The sequence below is a fragment of the Labeo rohita genome, chromosome 8, assembly GCF_022985175.1.
Source record: "Labeo rohita strain BAU-BD-2019 chromosome 8, IGBB_LRoh.1.0, whole genome shotgun sequence".
NCBI classification, from domain to species: Eukaryota; Metazoa; Chordata; class Actinopteri; order Cypriniformes; family Cyprinidae; genus Labeo; species Labeo rohita.
Genome location: NC_066876.1, coordinates 18,421,440 through 18,443,987, shown reverse-complemented (window position 1 = coordinate 18,443,987; position 22,548 = coordinate 18,421,440).

Sequence of the window (22,548 nt, the reverse complement as noted above, 5' to 3'; positions counted from 1 at the left end):
AGGTTGGTTAAGAGAGAAAAAACGGCCGGTTCCGAGTTTCAGCGGAGCGCAGTGTCAGTGACAGGGAGTGATTGACGACTAATATCTAAATTCTGCATTAAAGTTAAGAATGTAAAGATCAAGTTTAGTTAGTTATGTAATGTTGGAGAGAACGGCGAAACTGTCACTGTATCAGCTCACAGCAGTCTGGGCAGTATTAGGCTAGCGAAAGTTTTGTAAAGAAATAAAAACAAGTCGCACCACAATACTTTCTCGCACTCGCACAAATGCTTCCGAATATATTTTGAGGTCGCGCAGATTAAATTTTGGGAGCATATGCGACCAAAACGGTCGCAATTTCGAGCCCTGCCCCCAACCCCTCCGACTCCTGAATGTCACTCATTCACTCACTCACTCATGCAGGCATGCACTGCGGTCTCATGAGGAAACGCAGCTTTTTGATATAAAGTTTTTCTTGTTCCCGAATACAAATATTTTTTTAAGTATTTGTTCGAAATAAGTATTTGTAAAAAGCACGCTATTTGTGCCTTTCCGAATACCGTATTCGGGTTCGGCTCCACCCCTAGTAACCAGACATGCCACTTCCCGTGGACACATTCAACACAGAATTTCTATATTGCTTAAATTAACCTGGTGTTGCTTGTTTGCGCTGCACCGATTGATCGTTGCATGACAGCAAAGTACCACGAGAATGATTCGAAAGCATGGAACATCTGCTATGCTCTCTATAGCTCTTGCGGTACTTTGATATCGTACAATAATCAATCGGCGCAGTGCAAACAAGCAACACCTGGTCATTTTAGGCAATTCAGAAACGCTGCTGAACGTTTCCCGGGAAGTGGCACGTTTGGTCACCGTACTGTATAGGAGTGTGTGATCTTATTAATGTTAGCTATAAGCACTGTATAGAAGTGTGCAATCTTATTGCACATTAGCTCTGTATAGCTGCGTGCGGTATTAATGTTAGCTATTAGCACTGTGTAGTTATGTGCAGTATTATTAATGTTAGCTATTAGCACTGTATAGTTGTGTGCAATCTGTATTAGCACTGTATAGTTGTGTGCGGTATTATTAATGTTAGCTATTAGCACTGTATGGATGTGTGCAATCTTATTAAAGTTAGCTATTAGCACTGTATAGCTGTGTGCGGTATTTTTTCTGTTAGCTATTAGCACTGTATAGATGTGTGTGATCTTATTAATGTTAGCTATTAGCACTACAGTGTATAGATATGTGCATTATTAATGTTAAATAAGCACTGTATAGTTGTGTGGTATTATTAATGTTAGCTACACATGCAGTGTAACCATAATGAAAATTAACCATGGTTTTACTGTACTAAAGGTGATTACCATTTGTTTTTGTGAAACCACAGTTTTACTACAAATACCATGGTTAAACTATGTTAGTGTAGCAAAACCATGGTTACCAAGGTTGAACTATAACCATGTTTTTGTGTTTTATTTAGTAAAACCATGATTAATTTTCATAAGGGAATTGTCACTATTTTGTGTGTGATACTGCTATACTTGCAGTGTAATTAGCACTGTACAGTATGTAGTGTTATTAATGTTAGCAGTAACACTTTAGAATACAGTTCTGTCATTAGTGAGTAACTACACAGGAACAAATGACTAATGCACTATCAACATTCTAGTAACTACTATTGACTAACAAGAAATTCTGATTAACGAATCAGTAAGTAATAGTGCTCAGTTGAAAGTGGTAGTTCACTATTAGCTAATCAGTAACTACTGTTTTTCATAGCTCCCAAACAACTACTAAGAACTACAGGTTCATAATTAATGTAAATAATGCAAAATGTATAATTAATTCTGAAGTAAAGATCATGTTAACCCACTAGTAATGACTCAGGTACTAAATGCTTCAGAAGGAATTACTAATTTTTTGGATATGTATTCTAAAGTGAAGATCATGATAACTCTCTAGTAATGACTGAAATCATTGTAAGCTATTGAGGTATATGTAAGGTTTTGGATAGTAATGACTCAAGTGTTACTACATCTTTCTAAAGGAATTACTAATTATTTGGATCCGTATTCTAAAGTGAAGATCATGGTAACCCACTAGTAACGACTCAAGTGTTACCAAAGCCATCAGAAGTATGACTATCCAGAACCTTACAAAAACCTCAATAGTTTTAACGACATTAGTCATTACTAAGGAGTTATCATGATCTTTACTTTAGAATACGGATCCAAATAATTAGTAATTCCTTCTGAAGTATTTGGTAACACCCTAGTGGGTTACTATGATCTTCACTTTAGAATTAATTAAACATTTTGCATCATTCACATTAATTATGAACATGTATGTAGTAGGTCTTAGTAGTTCTTTGGGAGATATGAAAAAAATAGTAGTTACTGATTAGCTAATAGTGAACTACTATGTACAACTGAGTGCTGACAGAACTGTATTTTAAAGTGTTACCATGTTAGCTGTTAGCACTGTATAGGCTAGTTGTGTGTTATTATTAATGTTTGCTGTACATACAGTATAATTAGCACTGCATGGTTGTGTATTATTGTTAGTGTTAGCTATCCAGTATGATTAGATAGTTGTATGCAATATTATTACTGTTAGTTAAGCAGTGTAATTTGCACTGTATAGTTGCTTGCGTTATTGTCCATGTTAGCAATATAGTATATTTCCCACTGTATAATTGTGTGGGGTATTGGTAATGTTCCCTGATAGCACACATATTGTACATCACGGAGACGTCTATTTGATGTCTGCATTTACATCTAGAAGACATATTTTTTAGAGTGCTTGCTCATCTGCAATACATTCATAGGACATTTCTTGTCAAATAGACGTCTATTAGATGTCTTTAAGATGTTTATGATTTAGAATGTATGTAAAACTGACATTTGAAAGACATCTGGCAGATGTTTGTACATAGCAGATGCTTTCCAGATCAAGTGATCTTTAATAGATATCATGCAGCCTTACGTGTGCGATCTGGGTTAGCAATGCAGTATAAGTAGAGCAGTATAGTTGTGTGAAGTAATAGTGTTAGCAGCGTAATTAGCATTGTATAGCTGCGTGTGGTATTAATATTAGATTAGCGTTTAGTGTGTTGGCGGAGTATGGTACAGTACAGTATAAGCAACATTGTCAGTGCGTAGCTTCAATAGCAGTGTTAGTGATGTACAGCTTACAGTATTAGCGGTACTAGTCCATGATGTTTGAGCTGTGGGAGCAGAATCCCCTGTGGAGTTCTGGCCTGCTCCCAGTAACAGCCCTGTTTGACCCACTTCACATCACAAAGCCTCAGACTCCAGAGACCCATATGCACTCAGCAGTGCGTCTTTTCTGAGCGTGTGTGTCTGTACTTCGCAACAACACCAGACCCCTCTAATACATCAGCGTAAAGCAGATGACTCCCACAGGAAGAGAGAAAGAAAGTGAATTGCCCTTCTCTTTCTCTCTCAGAGCTGTAGATCAGAGCTTTAGATCTCAGCAGAGGGAAGTATACCATGTTCTTGCCACACTCAAACTGATTAGAAAGCACAATCTCCAAAAGGCTAGCTCAGCAAAGATTTTTACAGAATAAGGGAAGGAGGCCATCCGCTCTTTTCAAGCTACGTCTAAGCAGTCCTATACTGTCGGAAAATGACACGGTGTCACATATTCTTCTGTGGCTTCCAGTGTGTGGGTGTGAGTTATAGTTGTGTGTGATTAGATCTGAAGATGTTGTGTGATGTGTGTAATCTGTTGTGTCAAGCTTTATCTTAGATATAAGGCACATCTCTTAAAGTACACACACACATACAGTCAGTCCCTTTGGAATCTAGTGCTTTTTCACAGTGCTATTGATGTATTTCTTCATGCTCTGCATTAAAACATTGGACCAGAATCAAAATTTCAGCAGTGATAAAGTGCTGCATGCACATTTACAGCTGTAGATGTTTGACAATGAGTAATGCTGTGGAACTGAAGACCTTCAATAGAAATGGAGTTTTAAAATGTATTCCCATTTGAACTGTTTCAGGATAAAAATGGAAATTAAATCTGTTTGTCTCATCTGTCAAAACTATAACACGTCATATAGAGATCCAGTTACAATTACACATGTAAATGGGGTTCAAAATATTTTGTGATCAGTGTCAAGAGAAAGCATGTGACCACATTGTTTTTAATTTAATTTAGACTACATTGTATTGTATTTTAAAGAAATAGTGCACCGAAAAATAAAAATTCTGTCATTACTCACCCTCATGTTGATCCAAACCCGTAAGACCTTAATTATCGGAACACAAATTAAGATATTTTTGATTAAATCCAAAAGGTTTCTGACCCTGCATAGACATCAACGCAACTACCACGAGAGGTAATAAGGACATTGTTAAAATAGTCCATTAGTTCAACCTTAATTTTATGAAGCTACAAAAATACTTTTTGTGCACAAAGCGACTCCCAAATGCGGTTGTAAATGATCCAAGTCAAGGAAGAAGGGTCTTATCTAGCAAAACAATCGGTTATTTTCATAAAAAAAAATACAATGTAAATACTTTTAATCTCAAACGTTCGTCTTGTTTTGCTCTGAACTCTGTGTATTGTGGTTCAAGACAGGGTATGTCGAAAAACCCTGATCATATTTCATTTCTCAACTTCAAAAATCAAGAAGTTCCGACCCGGTCTTTGCAAAGTGAACATGCAAAGTAGATCAAACACCCTTAACAAAAAAGGTAAAACAGCGATATAGGACGATTTTGAAGTTGAGTGAGAAAATACTATCAGAGTTTTTCGACATACCCTAACTGTCATGAGCTAAAATACACAGTTCTGGGAGAGCAAGATAAGACGAGCGTTTGACATTAAAAAGTATATAGATTGTATTGTTTGTATTAAAATAACCGATCGTTTCGCTGTATAAGACCATTCTTCCTCAGCTAGGATCCGCATTTGGGATCGTTTGAAGCTGCATTTAAACTGCCTTTTGGAAGTTCAAACTCGGGGCACCATAGCAGAAAAATACTGAAATGTTTTCCTCAAAAAACATAATTTCTTCACGACTAAAGAAAGAAAGACATGAACATCTTGGATGACAAGGGGGTGAGTACATTATCTGTACATTTTTGTTCTGGAACTGGACTTCTCCTTTAAGTTTGAATTGTAAATATTTCATTATTTTCAAGTAGATATTTTTACCAGTGTCCAGTTACTTTTTAGAGGCATCTTAAAAGTGCAAAATGGATGTTTTTCTCTGTTTGCTACATTTTATTACAGTATAGTCACTGTAGTGAAGAGTTCGGGACTGTTTATGAAATGTCATGTGGCAGATTTTAAAATGATTCTAGTGTTTTTCCAGCCAAGCAAGTGCTTGAATGAATAGTGTTGTTAATGGTTAGTTTAAACCAGCTATTTACTTCCCTGGTGTAAACAGGACCTCTCTCTCTCTCTCTGTTGTATAACCGTTGCTAGAGGTTTTTGTTTGTTTACGTCTCATGAGGTTTCTCCCAGTGATGGACACGAAATCCTCCGACCATGTTAAATTTCAGAAACTTTATTTTTATCCTCATGGATCATTATAACCGCCTCATGATCTTTTCTGTAAGGCAGTGGGGAAAGCTGCAGCTCTGCAGATAGCACCTGTTGTGGCTGATTTACCATTGACTAAGACCTCATCAGAAGCTATGACTCATCGTGTGACCTGCAGCGCCTCTTACCTTTCTTATTATTTCTGACATGAAATTGCACATATTTAGACATTGCGACAACATGAGGTGATTTAAGCAGAGGTTGCGGAGTACATTTAATAAAATCTCACCTCATGCGGTGAAATGTAACACACCAGCTGTGCTGCGAGTCGACAGATCTATTTTTAGGTGCACACACCAAAACATCACTAACAACATCTCACTAAGACATCGAGACTTTCTTACACAGCTGAAGGCAGAATCATGTGGAAAACATTAAATTATTGTAGTGCGTTCAGGCCTTCTCATTCATGCTTCATTGAAGGCATGAGCTCTCTGATGGCTCAGTTGCTTCTCTGTGCTCCAGTAACTGCTCTCCGCTCCTCGGACCTGCTCCCCAGCTGCTCCTCTGACTGCGTTCTGATTGGTCTCTTCTCTCTTATAGCTCTCAGCTCTCTGATGTGCAGATCCTGTAATCTCAGACACCCACTGCTGAGTGAGGTTCAGTTTCACTTCTGTCCAGCCTTGCACTTTTCTTCGGATCAATAAGTCCACACAGAGCTGAGGGTTCTTAGGATTTTACTATGAATGAAACACTCCCTTAAGCATACACACAATGAAAGAATGCTGCTTTGTGGGCAGTGGAGTTGGGAAAAAACCCAAGGTCTTGGCTCTGATGTTTAACTGTTGTGCTTGCTTCCTTTGCTGCATCTTGTGCATTACTCATCATTCAAAAATCGCAGCGCTCAAGTTAAGATAAGTTCAACTTTTGAAAGACATGTCTCAAGAGTAATGCACAAGACGCTGCAAAGGACCCAAACTCAACATCCGTCTAGTGCATTTACATAAAAAACATGTAAAAGTAGAATGAAAAAATGAGTTCTATGTGAACCAGCCATGGTGCAAAATGCTCAATAAATGCAACACTGGTAATAATTTAATGCAGAATCCACTCCACATATCTGTTTAAGGCCTGGCCTTGCACAAAACCATCTATTGTGTGTTTTTGGTAAGAGTTGATGTGGAAAAATTGGTTTCAGTGCAATCATTTTACAGTCAGTCAACCAAACCATACATAATTTTATTACAGCTCTCCTTCAAAATGTATGTATGATTTTTATTTTCTTCTCTGGCCTCGTTTGGAACAGCTTTCAAGGCCAGCTGGAAATATGGGTCCCGTTTATGTTCTGCCGAAATTGGTGTTAGAGAAATAAATAGAGCATGTGGAATAAGCTCTGATCTACACAAATGAGAGATTTTATGTTTTATGTAATTTTATTTTTATTTTATAATAGTTTAATTTAAATTTAAGAATTTAATTTAATTTTTAAAATGTTTATTTGTTTGTTAGAAAAAATGCTACTTTACTGGCACGTTGGAGACACTTTGGTCACCCAAATAACAGTGATTATTAGGGATTAAAGAGATGAAAATTAAATTTTTGTCATTCATTTCTGACCCTCATGTCATTCTAATCCCATAAGACCTTCGTTCATCTTCAGAAAACATATTCTGACCTTTCTGACCCTGCATAGACAGCAATGCAACTACCACATTCAAGGCCCATGTGACATCAGTAGTTCAACCTTAAAGAGAAATGAATGTGTGTTGGCAGTGTGTGAACACAACCACCCTACAATAATAAAACCCCTCCCATTCCTTATCTTGTAATATCCATTAAACTAAACCGGTCTCATTAGGCATGCGGTTTTGATTCTCAAAGCAATGTGACATCACATTGTTTAGACCCCGCCCACAGCCGCTGACTAACAGTCCTGCATTGCGATAGTTTCCGCCCTTAGCGAGTTGTTTGGTTGTACGCTGTTATCCATTTTGTCTGCACTCGAGCAGCTGTAAAGTCAACAATCTCTCCTAAGCAATTTCAGTGTTCTGTGTTTGTATGTGAAACTGAACATAAGACTATTCATTTTCTCCAAACATCTGAGCCACTGAGGACGCAGTGGATTACTTTTATTTCTGTGCAAATCATTTCACTCCAGACTGCTTTGTGAATGTCATGTTGTTATAGTGCTTAGCTAACATTTTAGCTAACATTTAACATAGTTCATTTGCATTTAAAGTGATATACACTTTAAGGGTGTGTTCACACTTGTCATGTTTGGTTCGATTAAAATGAACCCTGGTGCGATCGCTCCATTAGTGCGGTTCATTTGAGTAAGTGTGAACGCTGCCAACTGAACCCTAAAAAAGATGGGACTCGGTCCGCTTCCAAAAGAATTTTGGTGTGGTTTGAATGAAATATAAACGCAACAAGGACCAAATACTTCTAAACCAAATCAAGAAACAAAAACAGGAAGTAATGACAAGATGTGACACTATGCGACACGATTTTACAATGGGAACAAGCGGTGTATCCAAAACAAAATGAGCATAGGGCAAACGTGGTGCAACAAGAATGTAAGTGCTATTTATTAGCTCTCTGTGAGTTCACAGATGGTGAAAATAAAATCATATACACTCAATGAGCGAGCTTATGCTGTGTTCATGCCTTATACTAATTACTTTAATTTCGAGATGACAACATGTGACGTTCTGAGCTGTTCACATCCTCAGACTCAGAATTATGCTTTTCTATGGCAACACTATCAATGCCTAAACAAAAGGTGTGTTCGACTTAACGCAGCGCTGTGCAGCTCGATCAAATTCTGATTTGAAGCGGTGTATGCCGGTTAGAAATTTTGTCCGACTTGAGGAGGCGCCGACGCCTCGTGACTGTCACGTGTGGCATCAAAGTACCGTGATAGCGATTCGAGAGCAGCTGGCTGACTCAGCCAGCGCAGTTTCTTCAGAGCGGCTGCAGGAGCTCTGATGACCACATGGCTGTTTCACGATTGGCCAGATTCACCACATGACAACGATCACGTGTGTTTTGGGTTTATCCTAAGATCCTCAAGTCCGATAATGCTGACAAATCTGTGCTTTTAGAATAGTAAAAGTGTTTTTACTGTAGTCGCAATGTTATATTGAGTCCGATTTTTCTTATAAAACACTGATAAAAGCATATATAACCCCACTTTATTAGTATTTAAAGAGTATATGTTTATGTTGATCATTATTCTTGTTTAGATGGCGCTGTATTAAGCAGTATATGAAACGTGTTTCTGTTGCTCATGAAAACGCTTTTGAAAAGTCTGTGTATTTGATAAATATTGCATTTAATTCACTTCTTCTGTGATAGAGCATGCAAACACCGCAAGAGCTTCACTGACGAGAGTAAAAAGTGTCCGTCTTGACACCTCAGTTTTCAACTCCGCCCCCGACTGTTCTCGGCTACTCTCGTTGATCGCCGTCTGTAGCCGTAGATGAAGTCGAACACACCTAATGCCTACATTGGTCAGGTGGTACAGCGGTCATGTGGTACAAGTCGTAGCTCTCAGTAGACTCCCAGTTCACAAGTAGTAATTATGAATGCTTTTTTTCTAGGTGCCTTTAATTTTATAATGCTACAAGAATTCTTTTGTGCACAAAGAAAACAAAAACAACACGTTTATTCGACCATTTCTTCTCTTCTGTGTTAGTCTTCGATGCGCATGCACGACAGTACCACAACACATTCGTGCTTGTAATGCTTGTAAACAAGTCGCACATTATTTGGTGGACTATCCCTTTAACTCATGAACATAATTGGTCAAACCCTGACCAGCTGGTGTGTGAATAGGTACATACTGTAACTTCCCACCACTGACATCACCTCTGTCCCTCTGTTAATGTAACCCCACAAAGGTTTGGGCAGCAACATCAAATCTAATCATTAGAGAGTCACCTTTCCTACAAAACATACAAAGACACACACCATAAATAGTTTATAAAGAAGCAAACCCACAGTGTCTGTGTACATGTGTGTTTAAGCAGCAGTTGAAGGTCTCAGAGTGCATGGTGTTTATCGATTGGTTATCAAGCCCTACAGTGTGAAATAATGGCTTTGAAAGAGAGGTCAAACTCAGCTGCTCATTTTTGAGTTTAATCAGCCTCACTGCTGCACACAGACCCAGTTAAACACTGTTGCTATTGATCCTCCACACACACACACACACACACACACACAGAGAGAGCTAAACCACATACTGTACAGCTACTTAGCTACAGTAGTATTTATTTACATCCCGTTTTTCAACTTTAAATTCAGCAGCAGTTCACTTTCTTGTTGATTGACTCTAAAATACAAATGTTTATAGATAGATAAGTGATCATCAAGTTTGTTTACACAAAGATCTGAAAAAAAAGGGCCCAATGTACTGTCACTATGAACAAAAACATATATAGATTTTTCACAGGTGTTTTACCTGTCTTTGTGTTTTGTGAAAGGATTAAAGGAAAGAAATGGGTTTAAGGAAATGTCAGTAAACTTAATGAATAATGTATTTGCAAACAAAAAAGAAAAAGAAGAAGACCAGTTTTTGATTTCTGATTTCAGTTCGAATTTTCTGGTTAGATTTTTTTTTCGCATGAGGCAAGGTTAGCTACCAGAAAAGGCTTATTTAAAACATTTTCCTTTAGCTCAAAGACTTTTACTGACTTGACAATGTCTCTTCACAAGGACAACTGACTGCCAAATACGCTTAACATTAAAACTGACTGGCTGTGTAAAGTAAAATAAAATATGAAGGACTAAAATTTCATTGGCTTCTAAGCTCAGTAATAGGCTATAGATAAAAATAAAGAGGGAGATTTAAATGAACTGCCATCATTTACTAAATAAGAATTGATTTTTCCTTTTTTCCCCTTTTATTTTACACACCTCTGCGCTGTAAAAAAATATATATATTTATTTTTATAACGATGATATTATTTAGCTGATTCTGGCATTCGCAGCACAGTGAAACACCACCTGTCACAAAACATGGAAACATATCGTGATTCATTTTGGCAGCATAATGTGAGGAATCTTCCACATATGTGGCACCAAATGGAATTTTAGAGGAAAACATCTGATTGTAAATTTTCCACCAAGGTAGAAGCTACTAAGATGCACAATATCATGATAGTGACTGATACTTTAGTAAGCATCTAGTAGAGCATTTGTATGTCAAATAATTGCATCAGCCATGTTGTTTGAGCAAATCATGTTGTAAAAAGGGGTCTGATAGTTCCAATTGTTTTTGACTAAGTAAAATAGCTAGTAATTCTACTGTAAAACAAAACAAAACAAAACAAAACAAAAAACAGTTGTTTCAACTTAAAGAAGTACGTGTTCGTGCTACCTTAAAATTTTAAGTTTAGTCAGTGTGAAATGTTAGGTTGTGCTGCTTGACAACTTGAATATTTGAGTTGAGTAAACTTAAAATTTTAAGGTAGCGTGAACACTTACTTTTTTAAGTTGAAACAACTTTTTTACAGTAAGTTTTAAACAAACTTTATGTTGAAAATTAAAATTCATTTTTTATTTACTGTACTCACCCTCAAGTTATTCCAAACCTGTATGACTTTCAAACACAAAAGTAGAAATAATAATAATAAAATGTCATTGACCATTGTTATATTTAAGTGAAAGTCTCCAAAATTAAAAAAATAAAAAATAAAAATAGGTATGATGTAGAAGTTGACTGAGGTGCTATATCATTTAAAGCCATAGTGTTGTGTGAGAAACTTTCAAAAGACTTAAAAATATAGCACACTATTTGTCTGGACTACTTTTATGCTTTTATGTCAGAAGAAAGACAATCATACAGGTTTGAAGCACCATGAATGTGAGTAAATGATGACAGAATTTTAATTTGCTGTGATAGATCCCTTTCATTTTGAACCCAGATACACACACAGGAAAACACTTGTTAACACAACAACAAACACATTTGTTAGAAAAGATTTATGTATGCGTGTGTTAATATGAACGTACTCAAAATAAAAAAAAAACATCCAAGCATGTATAATTGGACTACAAAATCTTTACAGAGGCCTGTGTGAGCACTTACTCTCTGACAACAAAAACATGTTGAGGTAAATTGGGCATAGATTGATAGGCACACACACACTCGCATCTGCTCAGGTAAGTAATACAGAGAAACATTGTTTCGCACGGCTCTGCTAATTAATGATGAATGAACTGCTGCACCACGTTCAAATGATGTCTGATCTCTGAGGAGAGAACTCGTACTGACTAACAAACACTCCATTCATATTCCCGCGCACTCTCTCTTTCGCTCTCTGCCTAGGGCCTACATTTGACTCTGAAGACTTTGCAAAACGCAATTTAAAAGACAAGGCAAAACATCATAAAATAAACACTCCACGATGCAAGTAGCCCATGTTCATCTACATATAAAGAGAATTTCTCTCGTACAAATAGCAGGCGTCTCTCTGGTGCAGTTTAAACATCATTCGTCATTACTGGGATGTTCATATCCGCTTCTGCCTTCTGAAAAAGTACTTTATAATTTGAGTTTACAACAGTGTCACTGACTGGATAAAGAACATACTGTATTTAGACTCCATTAGTCAAAGATCTGTTGCTCAGATTATCAATAGATCTTAAGTGCTTAACGGGCAGTCGGCACTAATCTCAATGTGAATGCCTGATGAACATCTGCCAACCCTGCCTGCCAAGAACCATTACTGTAGTCATAAGACTACAGCTATACATCTCAAAGATGAGCTGCAAAGGGTTTCCATGCAGCCACAGCCAACTTAGCAGACAAGGCTTTGGAAATAGTGGATATATTGTGACATTGTTTTGAAAATGAGCAGTTCTGGGCTGAATTCTTCTTTGCAGGTGCTTGATAGATGCTGCATGTAACCCAGGCTTTCTGGCTTGCGTCCACATATTGAAAAGGCGGGTTGTGCTTCTGCTGTAACTACTATTGACGTCCAGAGCTCTTTTACAAAAATATGGACAGAAATATAGGTAGCTGCTTGGGGAAAGAGCTGGGCGTTTCTCTGAATGTGGGCATCTTTGGCCCGGCATGACTTTTAGAAGAAGGGCCAGAACTTTAAACACACTTTATACTCTAACTAGTTTAAGATGTTCACTAACAATGTTCAGCAGTAGATGTACATACACTAGAAGACAATCCTGTCATTTTACTTGCTGAAAGTCATGAACATTGCCGTCATAGCATCATTTCCACCACATCTCAAATAACTGACTTTTTAAAATTTCATTTATTTTATACTGTGTATATTTATATTGTTTTGTAAGTATGAATAAATAAGCTTTCCATTGATGTATGGTTTGTTAGGATAGGACAATATTTGGCTGAGATACAACCATTTGAAAATCTGGAATCTGAGGGTGGAGAAAATCATCTTTAAAGTTATCTAAATGAAGTTCTTAGCAATGCCTATTACTAATCAAAAAGTTAGGTTTTGATATATTTACGGTAGGAAATTTGCAAAATATCTTCATGGAACATGATCTTTACTTAATATCCCAATGATTTTTGGCATAAAAGAAAAATCGATAATTTTGACCCACACAATGTATTGTTGGTTATTGCTACAAATATACACATGCTACTTACTTGGTTTTGTGGTCCAGGGTCACATATGGCTTAAGTGTTTAGTGTATATTTGGCTTCTGTGTTGTCTGGTACAAAACAAATTTCCCTGAGTAACTTGAAATATATGCTTTCATATATTTATTATTTAATTAAAACATAATATATAATAAATTTAATTTAATTTAATCTAAATTATATATTGTGTTTAATAGCATGTGTGGTCTCTTTTGTCTGTAATTTCATAGCTAACATTTATGTATCCTAAATGAACACAATTTTTAAATTTTTTTCTATAATTTAACAAAATTGCAACTTGATTTGAGTTGATGCACAGTAAAGCATTTATCTTTTTTTTTTCTTTACATAATTATTAAAGTTCTTCACTGATGCTGTTGTTTACTTGGTAAACGTACAATAACTAATGCTGCCTTCACACCATGTCGTAATTACAGAGATGACAACACGTGACATTTTACTCATAGCTTTCCATGTTGTCGGACTCGGAGTTAGCGCCTAAGTAGCGCCAGAACGAACCTGACGGCGGTCACGTGGTACATCTGTAACTGGTTTAGGTCGTAATTCTAAAAACATTCAGAGTTTACAAGTTGTAATTACGAGTTCAGGAACATATGATTGCTTTGGCGTTAATAGTGTTGCCATAGAAACACATAGAGTAGATTGTCATGTATTTTCATCTCGGAATTATGGCATGGCTTGAATGCAGCATTATAGTACAAGTTTATTAGGGGAAAAATATTTGTTGTGGTGGACATAACACCTGTGGGACAGTCATAATTTATTAAAAAAAAGTTTAGAAATCATTTTCAAAAAAGTAAAGTATCACTTCTAGAACAAAAATGGACTGATAATTTACTCACCCCCATGTGTTCCAAGATGTTATTGTCTTTCTTTCTTCAACTGAAAAGAAATTAAGGTTTTTGAGGAAAACATTCCAGGATTTTTCTCCATATAGTGGACTTCAATGGAAGCCAACGGGTTGAAGGTCCAAATTGCAGTTTCAATGCAGCTTCAAAGGGCTCTACATGATCCCAGCCAAGGTATAAGAGTCTTGTCTATCAAAACGATCAGCCAATTTCTAAAAAAAAAAGATACGTTTTAACCACAAATGTCCATCTTGCAATATAGCTCGACTTCATGTATTACGTAGTCACGTTGGAAAGGTCACGCGTGACGTAGGCAGAAGTACCAACCCAGTGTTTACAAAGCAAACATGCAAAGAAATTCAAAAGCCCTTTAGAAAATAAAGATTTGGATGATTTGGAGGAGAGTTTTTTGCCCTACCCTACCATTCTGAACTATAGTACACAGACGAAGAACTAACCGCGTGTAACCTTTCCAACATGATTATGTATAGTGTGAAATTGTGGATGCGCATGGCAGAGATAACGCAAGATGAGCATTTGTGGTTACAAAGTAAATAAATGTAATTTTTTTTTAGAAAATGCAATCGATTTGCAAGATAAGTCCCTTATTCTTCGGCTGGGATCGTGTAGAGTCCTTTGAAGCTGCACTAAAAGTGCAGTTTGGACCTTCAACCCATTGGCACCCATTGAAGTCCACTATATGGAGAAAAATCTGGAAAGCTTTCCTCAGAAACCTTAATTTCTTTTTGACTGAGGAAAGAAAGACATGAACATCTTGGATGTAAATTATCAGGAATTACCATTTTTATTCTGGAAGTGAACTAATCCTTTAATGTGATCTTCATTTTACAAGCTAACATTTTAAATGGGTTGTTTTAATTTTTTTTATACCTTTTTTTTTCTTTTACCTCTAAGTCATGCATATTAATACCTTAAAGGTATACATTAGTGGTAAATGTCATTTAAACACTGAGGATGAGTGTTTTGATTCAAGAAGTCATTCATAAACAACGACAGAAATAATGAGAATGACAGAATCTAACGCTAACAAAATGAAAGCAAGAGAGTGATGTACATCCCCTATTGGCCAACAGCAATAAGCTGTCAGCCATAGCTTTTCAGCCTGATCAGACAGAATTATGCTTCCACTCTCTATATCAGCCAGCCAGACACAGCTGACTGTAAATTATCAGACGGTGGGAAATCAGAGGTGCAGTGTCAATGTGTTAACCCTCCAGTTACAGACGCCTCTTTCTTCATTTCCTCAGTGCTTTCTTCAACATGGTATTTGTGATTAGCCTGGCCTTTGCCCGTGATTCTCCGCTGCGTCCACCCTTGTAAGAGCAAGCATGACTGCTTGAGACTCCTGTGCAAAACTCACATTGAATATTACGTGCACCATGGCAACATGAACCTCAGCTTTCACGGATCAACTTAACCAGCACGCTAATTAGCAGGTACACTAACCTAGCTGTCTAAAATGCCAGAAGGCTAAGGGAACTTTTAAACGTGTTCCAGAAAATATAGCGCCTAATGAAGTCAGGTGGTCAAAGCTGCCCCGTTCATTTTCATCCCGGTGTAAACAGGTGTTTTAGCGTTCGAAAATGAACATGGCCTGTCTAGGTGAAGTACTTCCAAATCTACTCATTTGCTTTTGTTTCAATTTAATCTTCTTAGATGAAGTGAGCTCATAATGAATGTTAAGCTATTTTACAGTTCTGTCGTCATTGAATAATTGATGTTACACATTCTTGCTGAGAAAGAAATAATATGTAGACATATTAAAATAACTTTCCCAAGATAAAATAAAACTGATTAAAAAAAGGAATGAGTGAAATTAAAGAGCAAGCGAAAGAGCGGCCCTTAGGGTTTAGCTTCATATTTAAATGAGGAGATAAAGCAGAGAGAGTTCTGTGAAGTTAGTAGACCATTTATTAAATACTAAGGTCTACACTGCTTCTGTAGTATTTATGAACGCTGTTAACCATTCAGTCTCGTCTCCTTTATTTTATTAAAATCCTGAAACTCTCTGACCCTCCAGTTAAACAACCTTGAGATTAATACTCACTGATTTAACCATAATTGCTCTAATAAAATAATAGTTATTGCTATTGCAGGACTCCTGGATGTGACGGATGAACAACAGGGAGGTAGACATAAATGACAAGCTCCTCTGTCACAGATTTAAATCTTTCTTGGAGCCACAGGATTTACAGCCACTGCTTTATGATTTTTTCAGCACAAAAATGATTTGAATATGACAAATGCAAACATTACTTTTCAAGTCAGATATTACAGGTCAATTTGACTGTATTCATTTATTAAGATTTATTAAAGATTCATTAAATACTTTATATAAAATCTAAAATACTTTTTTATAAAGATTCTTTTTAGAGTTTTATATTTATATTGTAAATAAATTCTGTCCGTTAGATCAAAAATCCTGAGAAAAGTATCATGCTTTCCACAAAAATATGAAGCAGCACAACTGTTTTCAACATTGATAATAATAAGAAATGTTTCTTGAGCACCAAATCAGCATATTAGAATGATTTCTGAGATATCTGCTGAAAATTCATCTTTGTCACCACAGGAATAAATACATTTTAAATTATAGCTGCAAGCAGCGTTGAAAGGGCCCTCGCACCTGGGTTCACCACCACCTGGTGGCTTTAGGAAAACACCGAACGGTGGGCAATATGCATTTAAAGTGGTAAATATAGAAGGAAAATGTCAAAGTCATTTATATGTGCCAAACTTCCTGCTACCAGGTGGTGGCACTGTTACTATAACTGGGTATTGGCTTGTAGATGTCTTCAGGCCAGCACTTTTATAAAACATCTGAAGTTTGGTGCAGATTGAACATGGTATGTTTGAATTAGTGCAAAGCATGACATATTTTAACAGGTGGCAATATGATTGTAACTGAATATTGGCCTTTAGATGTTTTCAGGCCAGGACTCTTACCAAACATGTGAAGAAGATGTGCAGATTGGACATGGCATGTTTAAGTTAGTGTAAAACAAGTCATTTCCTGTTGTGGCGCTATGATTATAACAGAATATTGGCCTTTAGATGTGTTCAGGCCAGGACTCTTATTGAACATGTGAACTTTGGGGCAGCTGCAACACCTTCTATTTCCATGGCGAAACATTGAATTTGCCACGGCACCACGGACACGCCCTTTAACGAAAACTCAAGATCTTCGCAATTTAACATCACAAAGGCCTTTAGATTAGACTGACCAAATATAATGTCGATGTCATTAAATCTCTATGAGGAGTTTGTTAAAGTGCAAAACATGACACTTCCTGTTGCCAGCAGATGGCGCTATGACTATAACTGAATATGGGCATGTGTTTAGGACAGGACTTTTATGAAACGTGAATTTTGGTGCAGATCGGACATTGTATGCCTGAATTCTAACAACTTCCTCTTTCATGGCAAAACACTGAAGTTCATCACGCCGCCACGGACACACCCTTCAACGAAAACTCAAGATCTTCAGATCTCCATGTCACAAAGGGCTTTAGATTAGACTGACCAAATTTGGTGTTGATCTGTTTAAAATCTCTAGGAGGAGTTTGTTTCAATACAACGCCTGAAAATGGAAAAACGGCACAAAACTTGCTAAGAAAATTCAAAATAACAGACTTCTTGTTGGGTTTCAGACTTTGAACCGGGGGAATTTTTTGTAGGTATTGGTGTGTAACATCTGTCTACCAAATTTCGTACATGTCTGTGAAACACATTTCGGGGGGCACTTAATTAAAATTTTATAGATGGCGCTATCAAGCCATTTTTCCACACCCACTTCTGAAACGCATATCAGATGTAAATTTTCACCACTTTTGGCGTGTATGCAAAGTTTCATGAGTTTTCGAGCATGTTTAGGCCCTCAAAAATGCTAATCATTTTGGACAAGAGGAAGAAGAAGAAACTGAGCAATTCCAATTGGGTCCTCGCACCAACAGTGTTTGAAACCCTAATTGAAGCTGTACCAGCACTGAAACATCCTCGCACCCAGGCACATGCCCCTTAACGAAAACTCAGAATCTTTGCAATTTAACGTCACAAAGGCCTTTAGACTAAACTGACTAAATATAATGTTAATGTCATTCTCTATGAGGAGTTTGTTACAATGTAAAACATGTCACTTCCTGTTGCCAGCAGGTGGCGCTATGACTGTAACTGAATATGAGCATGTTCAGTACAGGACTTTTGGTGCAGGTAGGACATTGTATGCCTGAATTATAACAACTTCCTCTTTCACAGAGATGGGAAATGACTAAGTACAAATACTTTGTTACTGTACTTAAGTATATTTTTTTGGTATCAGTACTTGCCTGTTTATTTTCTGACTACTTTTTACTTTTATTTCTTACATTATTACACAAATATCTGTACTTTCTACTTCTTACATTTTCAAACCAGGCTCGTTACTTTAGTTTTAATCAGCATTTGGTGGATCACCAATCTCCAATAAATCATCTATCGTTTAGTCTTGACTGGCAACACGATTCGGCTCGCGCGCGCGCTCCGCGTCTCCGCCAAACGGTTTCTGTCAGAGTAATCTATGCGAGTGAATCGAGAATGGAGTGGAAGCGTCGGGTGGATAAATGCAAAACTACTGACCTGTTCAGGACTTCAAATGTAGGTCAGTTTCATCTGTAAACAGGCTGCTAAGAGTTGCTAGCAGTTAAATGCTTAACTAAGTAAACAAAGACAAAACCACAGCTACTATAAACGAAACTAAACTAAATTACTATCATCACTCAAAATACTCTATGCTAAACGATTTAATTATTATCTACTGTAAAGTTACAGTAGCAATTTAGCAAACAAATGTGATAAAACGTCGTTTTGTAATACGTTCAGAGGGAGCTAGGGCAGATAACAACACAACCAAAATCCATGGTTACAATAGTTAAACCATGGTAACCACAAATAAACCATGTTTTTGCTACACTAACCAACTAACTATGGTTGTAAAAAAAAAACAAAAACAAACATGGTTACTATACTTTTACTGTAATAAACCATGGTTAATTTTGGTAAGAGAAAAATATGACTCATGATAATGCAATAACATATTCAGTATTAGGACTTTTCTGTAAAGATATTATCATGATGTAATCATTATTGTACTAATTTTGATATTTAGGCAATTCAGAAAATATAGTTTTGTCAAATCTATAGTATTTAAGCCATTTTAAGATAAAACAACAACACCTGGTCATGATGTGATACTTTAAATTGAAATTAAATAAAATTGTTACTGCAAATAGAATATAATAAGGTGGTTGTTTTGCAGGAAGGTGGAGACAGTAAATGGCTGAAGGGAAAAGTGACAGTTACAAAAAAACTAGTGAAAAAAGCAAACACACAAAGTGAGATGCGGAAAGATATCATGGAAAATGAAGAGACTGAACAGGAAAATGTAAGTAAAGGTGCAGTTCAAGAGAGAGCCTTTTCTTATTTTGCACTGCCCTAGCCTAAGGTTTTATACATTTATTTAAATGCGTTGGCCATACAAAAAATAGGGTTGTCCATGGTTTTAGAATTTGTTGTGGGTGTATGGGATGGCCTGGATGAGTGTGAGATTTCCCGGCCTGAAATTTTGTCCCAGGCCGCCCCTGTTCTACATGGTGGATGTTTAGCCTTGATACATTCATTAGCTAACAAAATTTAAATCTAAGTTATTTTGTATTAATGTGTCTATATGATGTGAGGTCCAGTTACCAGCGTGACACTAAAACAGGTAGTAGTGATGGGTACATTTTACTTAGGTATATGTCTGAGCCCATACTTCTTTACTTTAACTAAGTAAAAAGTGTAGTCAGTACTTATATATTCTTTACATATCCTTCAAAAAGCATGAATAAATGAATAAAACTCCATTTAACTTGCTTAAAACTATTAGCATTCATCAATACAGCTGTATACATGACTATGGGACAGCCATGTGTTGCAGATAGCATTAATTACAAGAAACATGCCTGAATGCATGTATGCAATTTATTTCCAAGTGGATTTTTCAAAGTATGCAAATTTGCTTCATTTGGGGAGTTTCTAATGAGGATGTAATGTAAAGTGATTAGTAGTTCTCAAACTGCCAGACAAGGGGAAAAAGAACATTGTCTTTGAAATATGAGTTGAACGGCAAAGTCGAATGAGCGAGCGAAACTAGCTCCAGAACGCCTTGCTTGCATATAAATCTCTAGTTCTAGTTAATACCATTAACTACAGTTTGATGCTGATAGGCCTCAATTTGCAAGCAACTGTAAAATTACCTGAGCGCCTGATGCTCGAAGCGTGCAGGCATAAGGAGGTGGCGGCATTAATTCAGAAAAGCTCTGAAATCAGCAGGGTTATGCTGGATGAATCTCTGCACAGTTCACCAGCTCCGACCACAACCATCAGCAGAACCTCTGTGTGTGTATGTGTGCGTGCTTAAGTGAGATGGATGGCTTCAACCCTGAAAGAGGACACCTGCCCTGCTCGCAAAACTCATGACAAGTTACAGCATCCCGAACAGGTTTTGTTGCCTTCGGGACACGTAGAGGACAGACATCAGAAACTTGTGCCAACATGTCTGCCAGCTTCCTTGTGACACCTGACACGCATCCTCACAACCATTCTGCTCACATCCAGACAGAGAGAGAGAGAGAAAGAATAAGTAGCTTTTATTCTGGTTTCACAGGGGTCAAACACCTGCACAACTATCCCCAGAGGAGCAGAGAAATGGAGAATGAAGGGAAGGAGGGATGAAAAGGAAGAAAAAAAAAAAAACAGGGTTGAGGTGATGAATAGGCCTGACTGCGGCTGCTCGATCGAAGCGATTGATCGGCACGGCCGCTGACTGATAGTTTCACCTTCCGTCAAGCACACAAGGAGAGATAGAGTCTGATAGAAAGGTGGATTAATGCTGGGTGGGGTTGGGGGGAGGCTCCTATAAATTAATCTAATCTTTCAAAACGTCAAGTGAAACTCAGCGCTTGAGTTATTTTCCGCAGCTGTCACATAGATGATTTAGGCCTTTTAATGAACCGGAGACCATCTGGAAAATGTGTTTCTTTGCTTCCCAGGAGTCATAAATATCACAATTGAGCTTTAAGGGTTTTTTTTGCTTTAAAATGATTTGGGATGTTAAAATACTTTCTTTAAAGCCGCCTTTCCACTATCTTCAATATACGATTATCACATTTCACTCTCTGGTGCCAGAACTTTCGAGTTGCCATGAAGGGTCGTGAAACAACTCTTGTGAATATATCCAAACAGTAAAACAGTAGTAGGTTTTCTAGGGCTAATCAGTGCAAATAATGACTAAATAGTTAACCACTATTTTCGTTTAAAGAATATTTATTTGTGTTTAAAGAAAATTTTTTTCTGGAAAAATACTGGTAATTCAACCCTCACGCTCATAGATTTGAGTCTGAATACACCACAATCAGTCGTATGCCATCTGGTCACAGAAGTTTAAATCAGATTCACAATTTCGGCATTCGTATATAGTCAGAATTCCTTACTTCTCTGGACTGCTCTACTTTGAATTTTAAATTCTTCCAGTATGTGGTTGTCATCTGTTGGAAATAACAGAAAGGTGGCTATATTCCAGCTTAATATTCAGAGACAAGTGTAAGCAGCTGGTTGATTTCCCCTGAAAACACTGTGGCTCTGTGGCACTATAAAAGCTAGCTAGGTCACCTTCTTAATATTAAAACACATCGTTTTGATACCATACTCACTCAAAACATTTTTGATAGTGGTAAGGGTGTCTCACCTGTTTTAGATTAAATTTTTACTCTTTTCAATATAAGGCTCACTAAGTCGCCTTAAGGGGAGACACTGCAGGCGTAAACACTGTTTTTTCATGCACCTGTCAAGTTTGGGCTTTTTTTGTTTTTTCATGAAGTGTTTTTTCAGATTATTGGGAAAAAAACACCCAAAAGACACTGTTAAGTGTTTCTTGTATAGCACTTAAACTATTTGTTTCAATAGATTTCAATTACAATACATATTTTTAAAGGCCGTTTTCCAAAATAAGTTTTTTCTCTTACACTGAGCTATAAATCTCCGCTTCAGTAGCACTTGCACACACCAAACTTTACATTTTTATTCCTGTCTATATCCTGAAGGTTTTTACAGAGGGATTTGTTCATATATAATTTGTTTGATTATAGACAACATTTTATTCTACCAAAAATTGTGAAAACATTGTTTTCTGTCTACTCTAAGTATTTTCTGAATTATGAAGTGACAAAAATGAGATACCCAAAATTCCCTCTGTAAAAACATTTGACTCTAATATGTCAAAAAGAAGTTAAACAAGAATTTTGAAACTGACTTCATGCAGTGTTTAGATTTTTGTACTAGAATGTATGCAAATTAGCATGTTTTATTAAATAATACCCCATTTGCATATTTAAACCTAACATGTTAGAAAACTTGTAATACAAAAAGTTATCAATGTAATCAATCAACTGGGTAAGGCGATAACTATTAATATATATATATATATATTTTTTTTTTTTTACTCTAGTC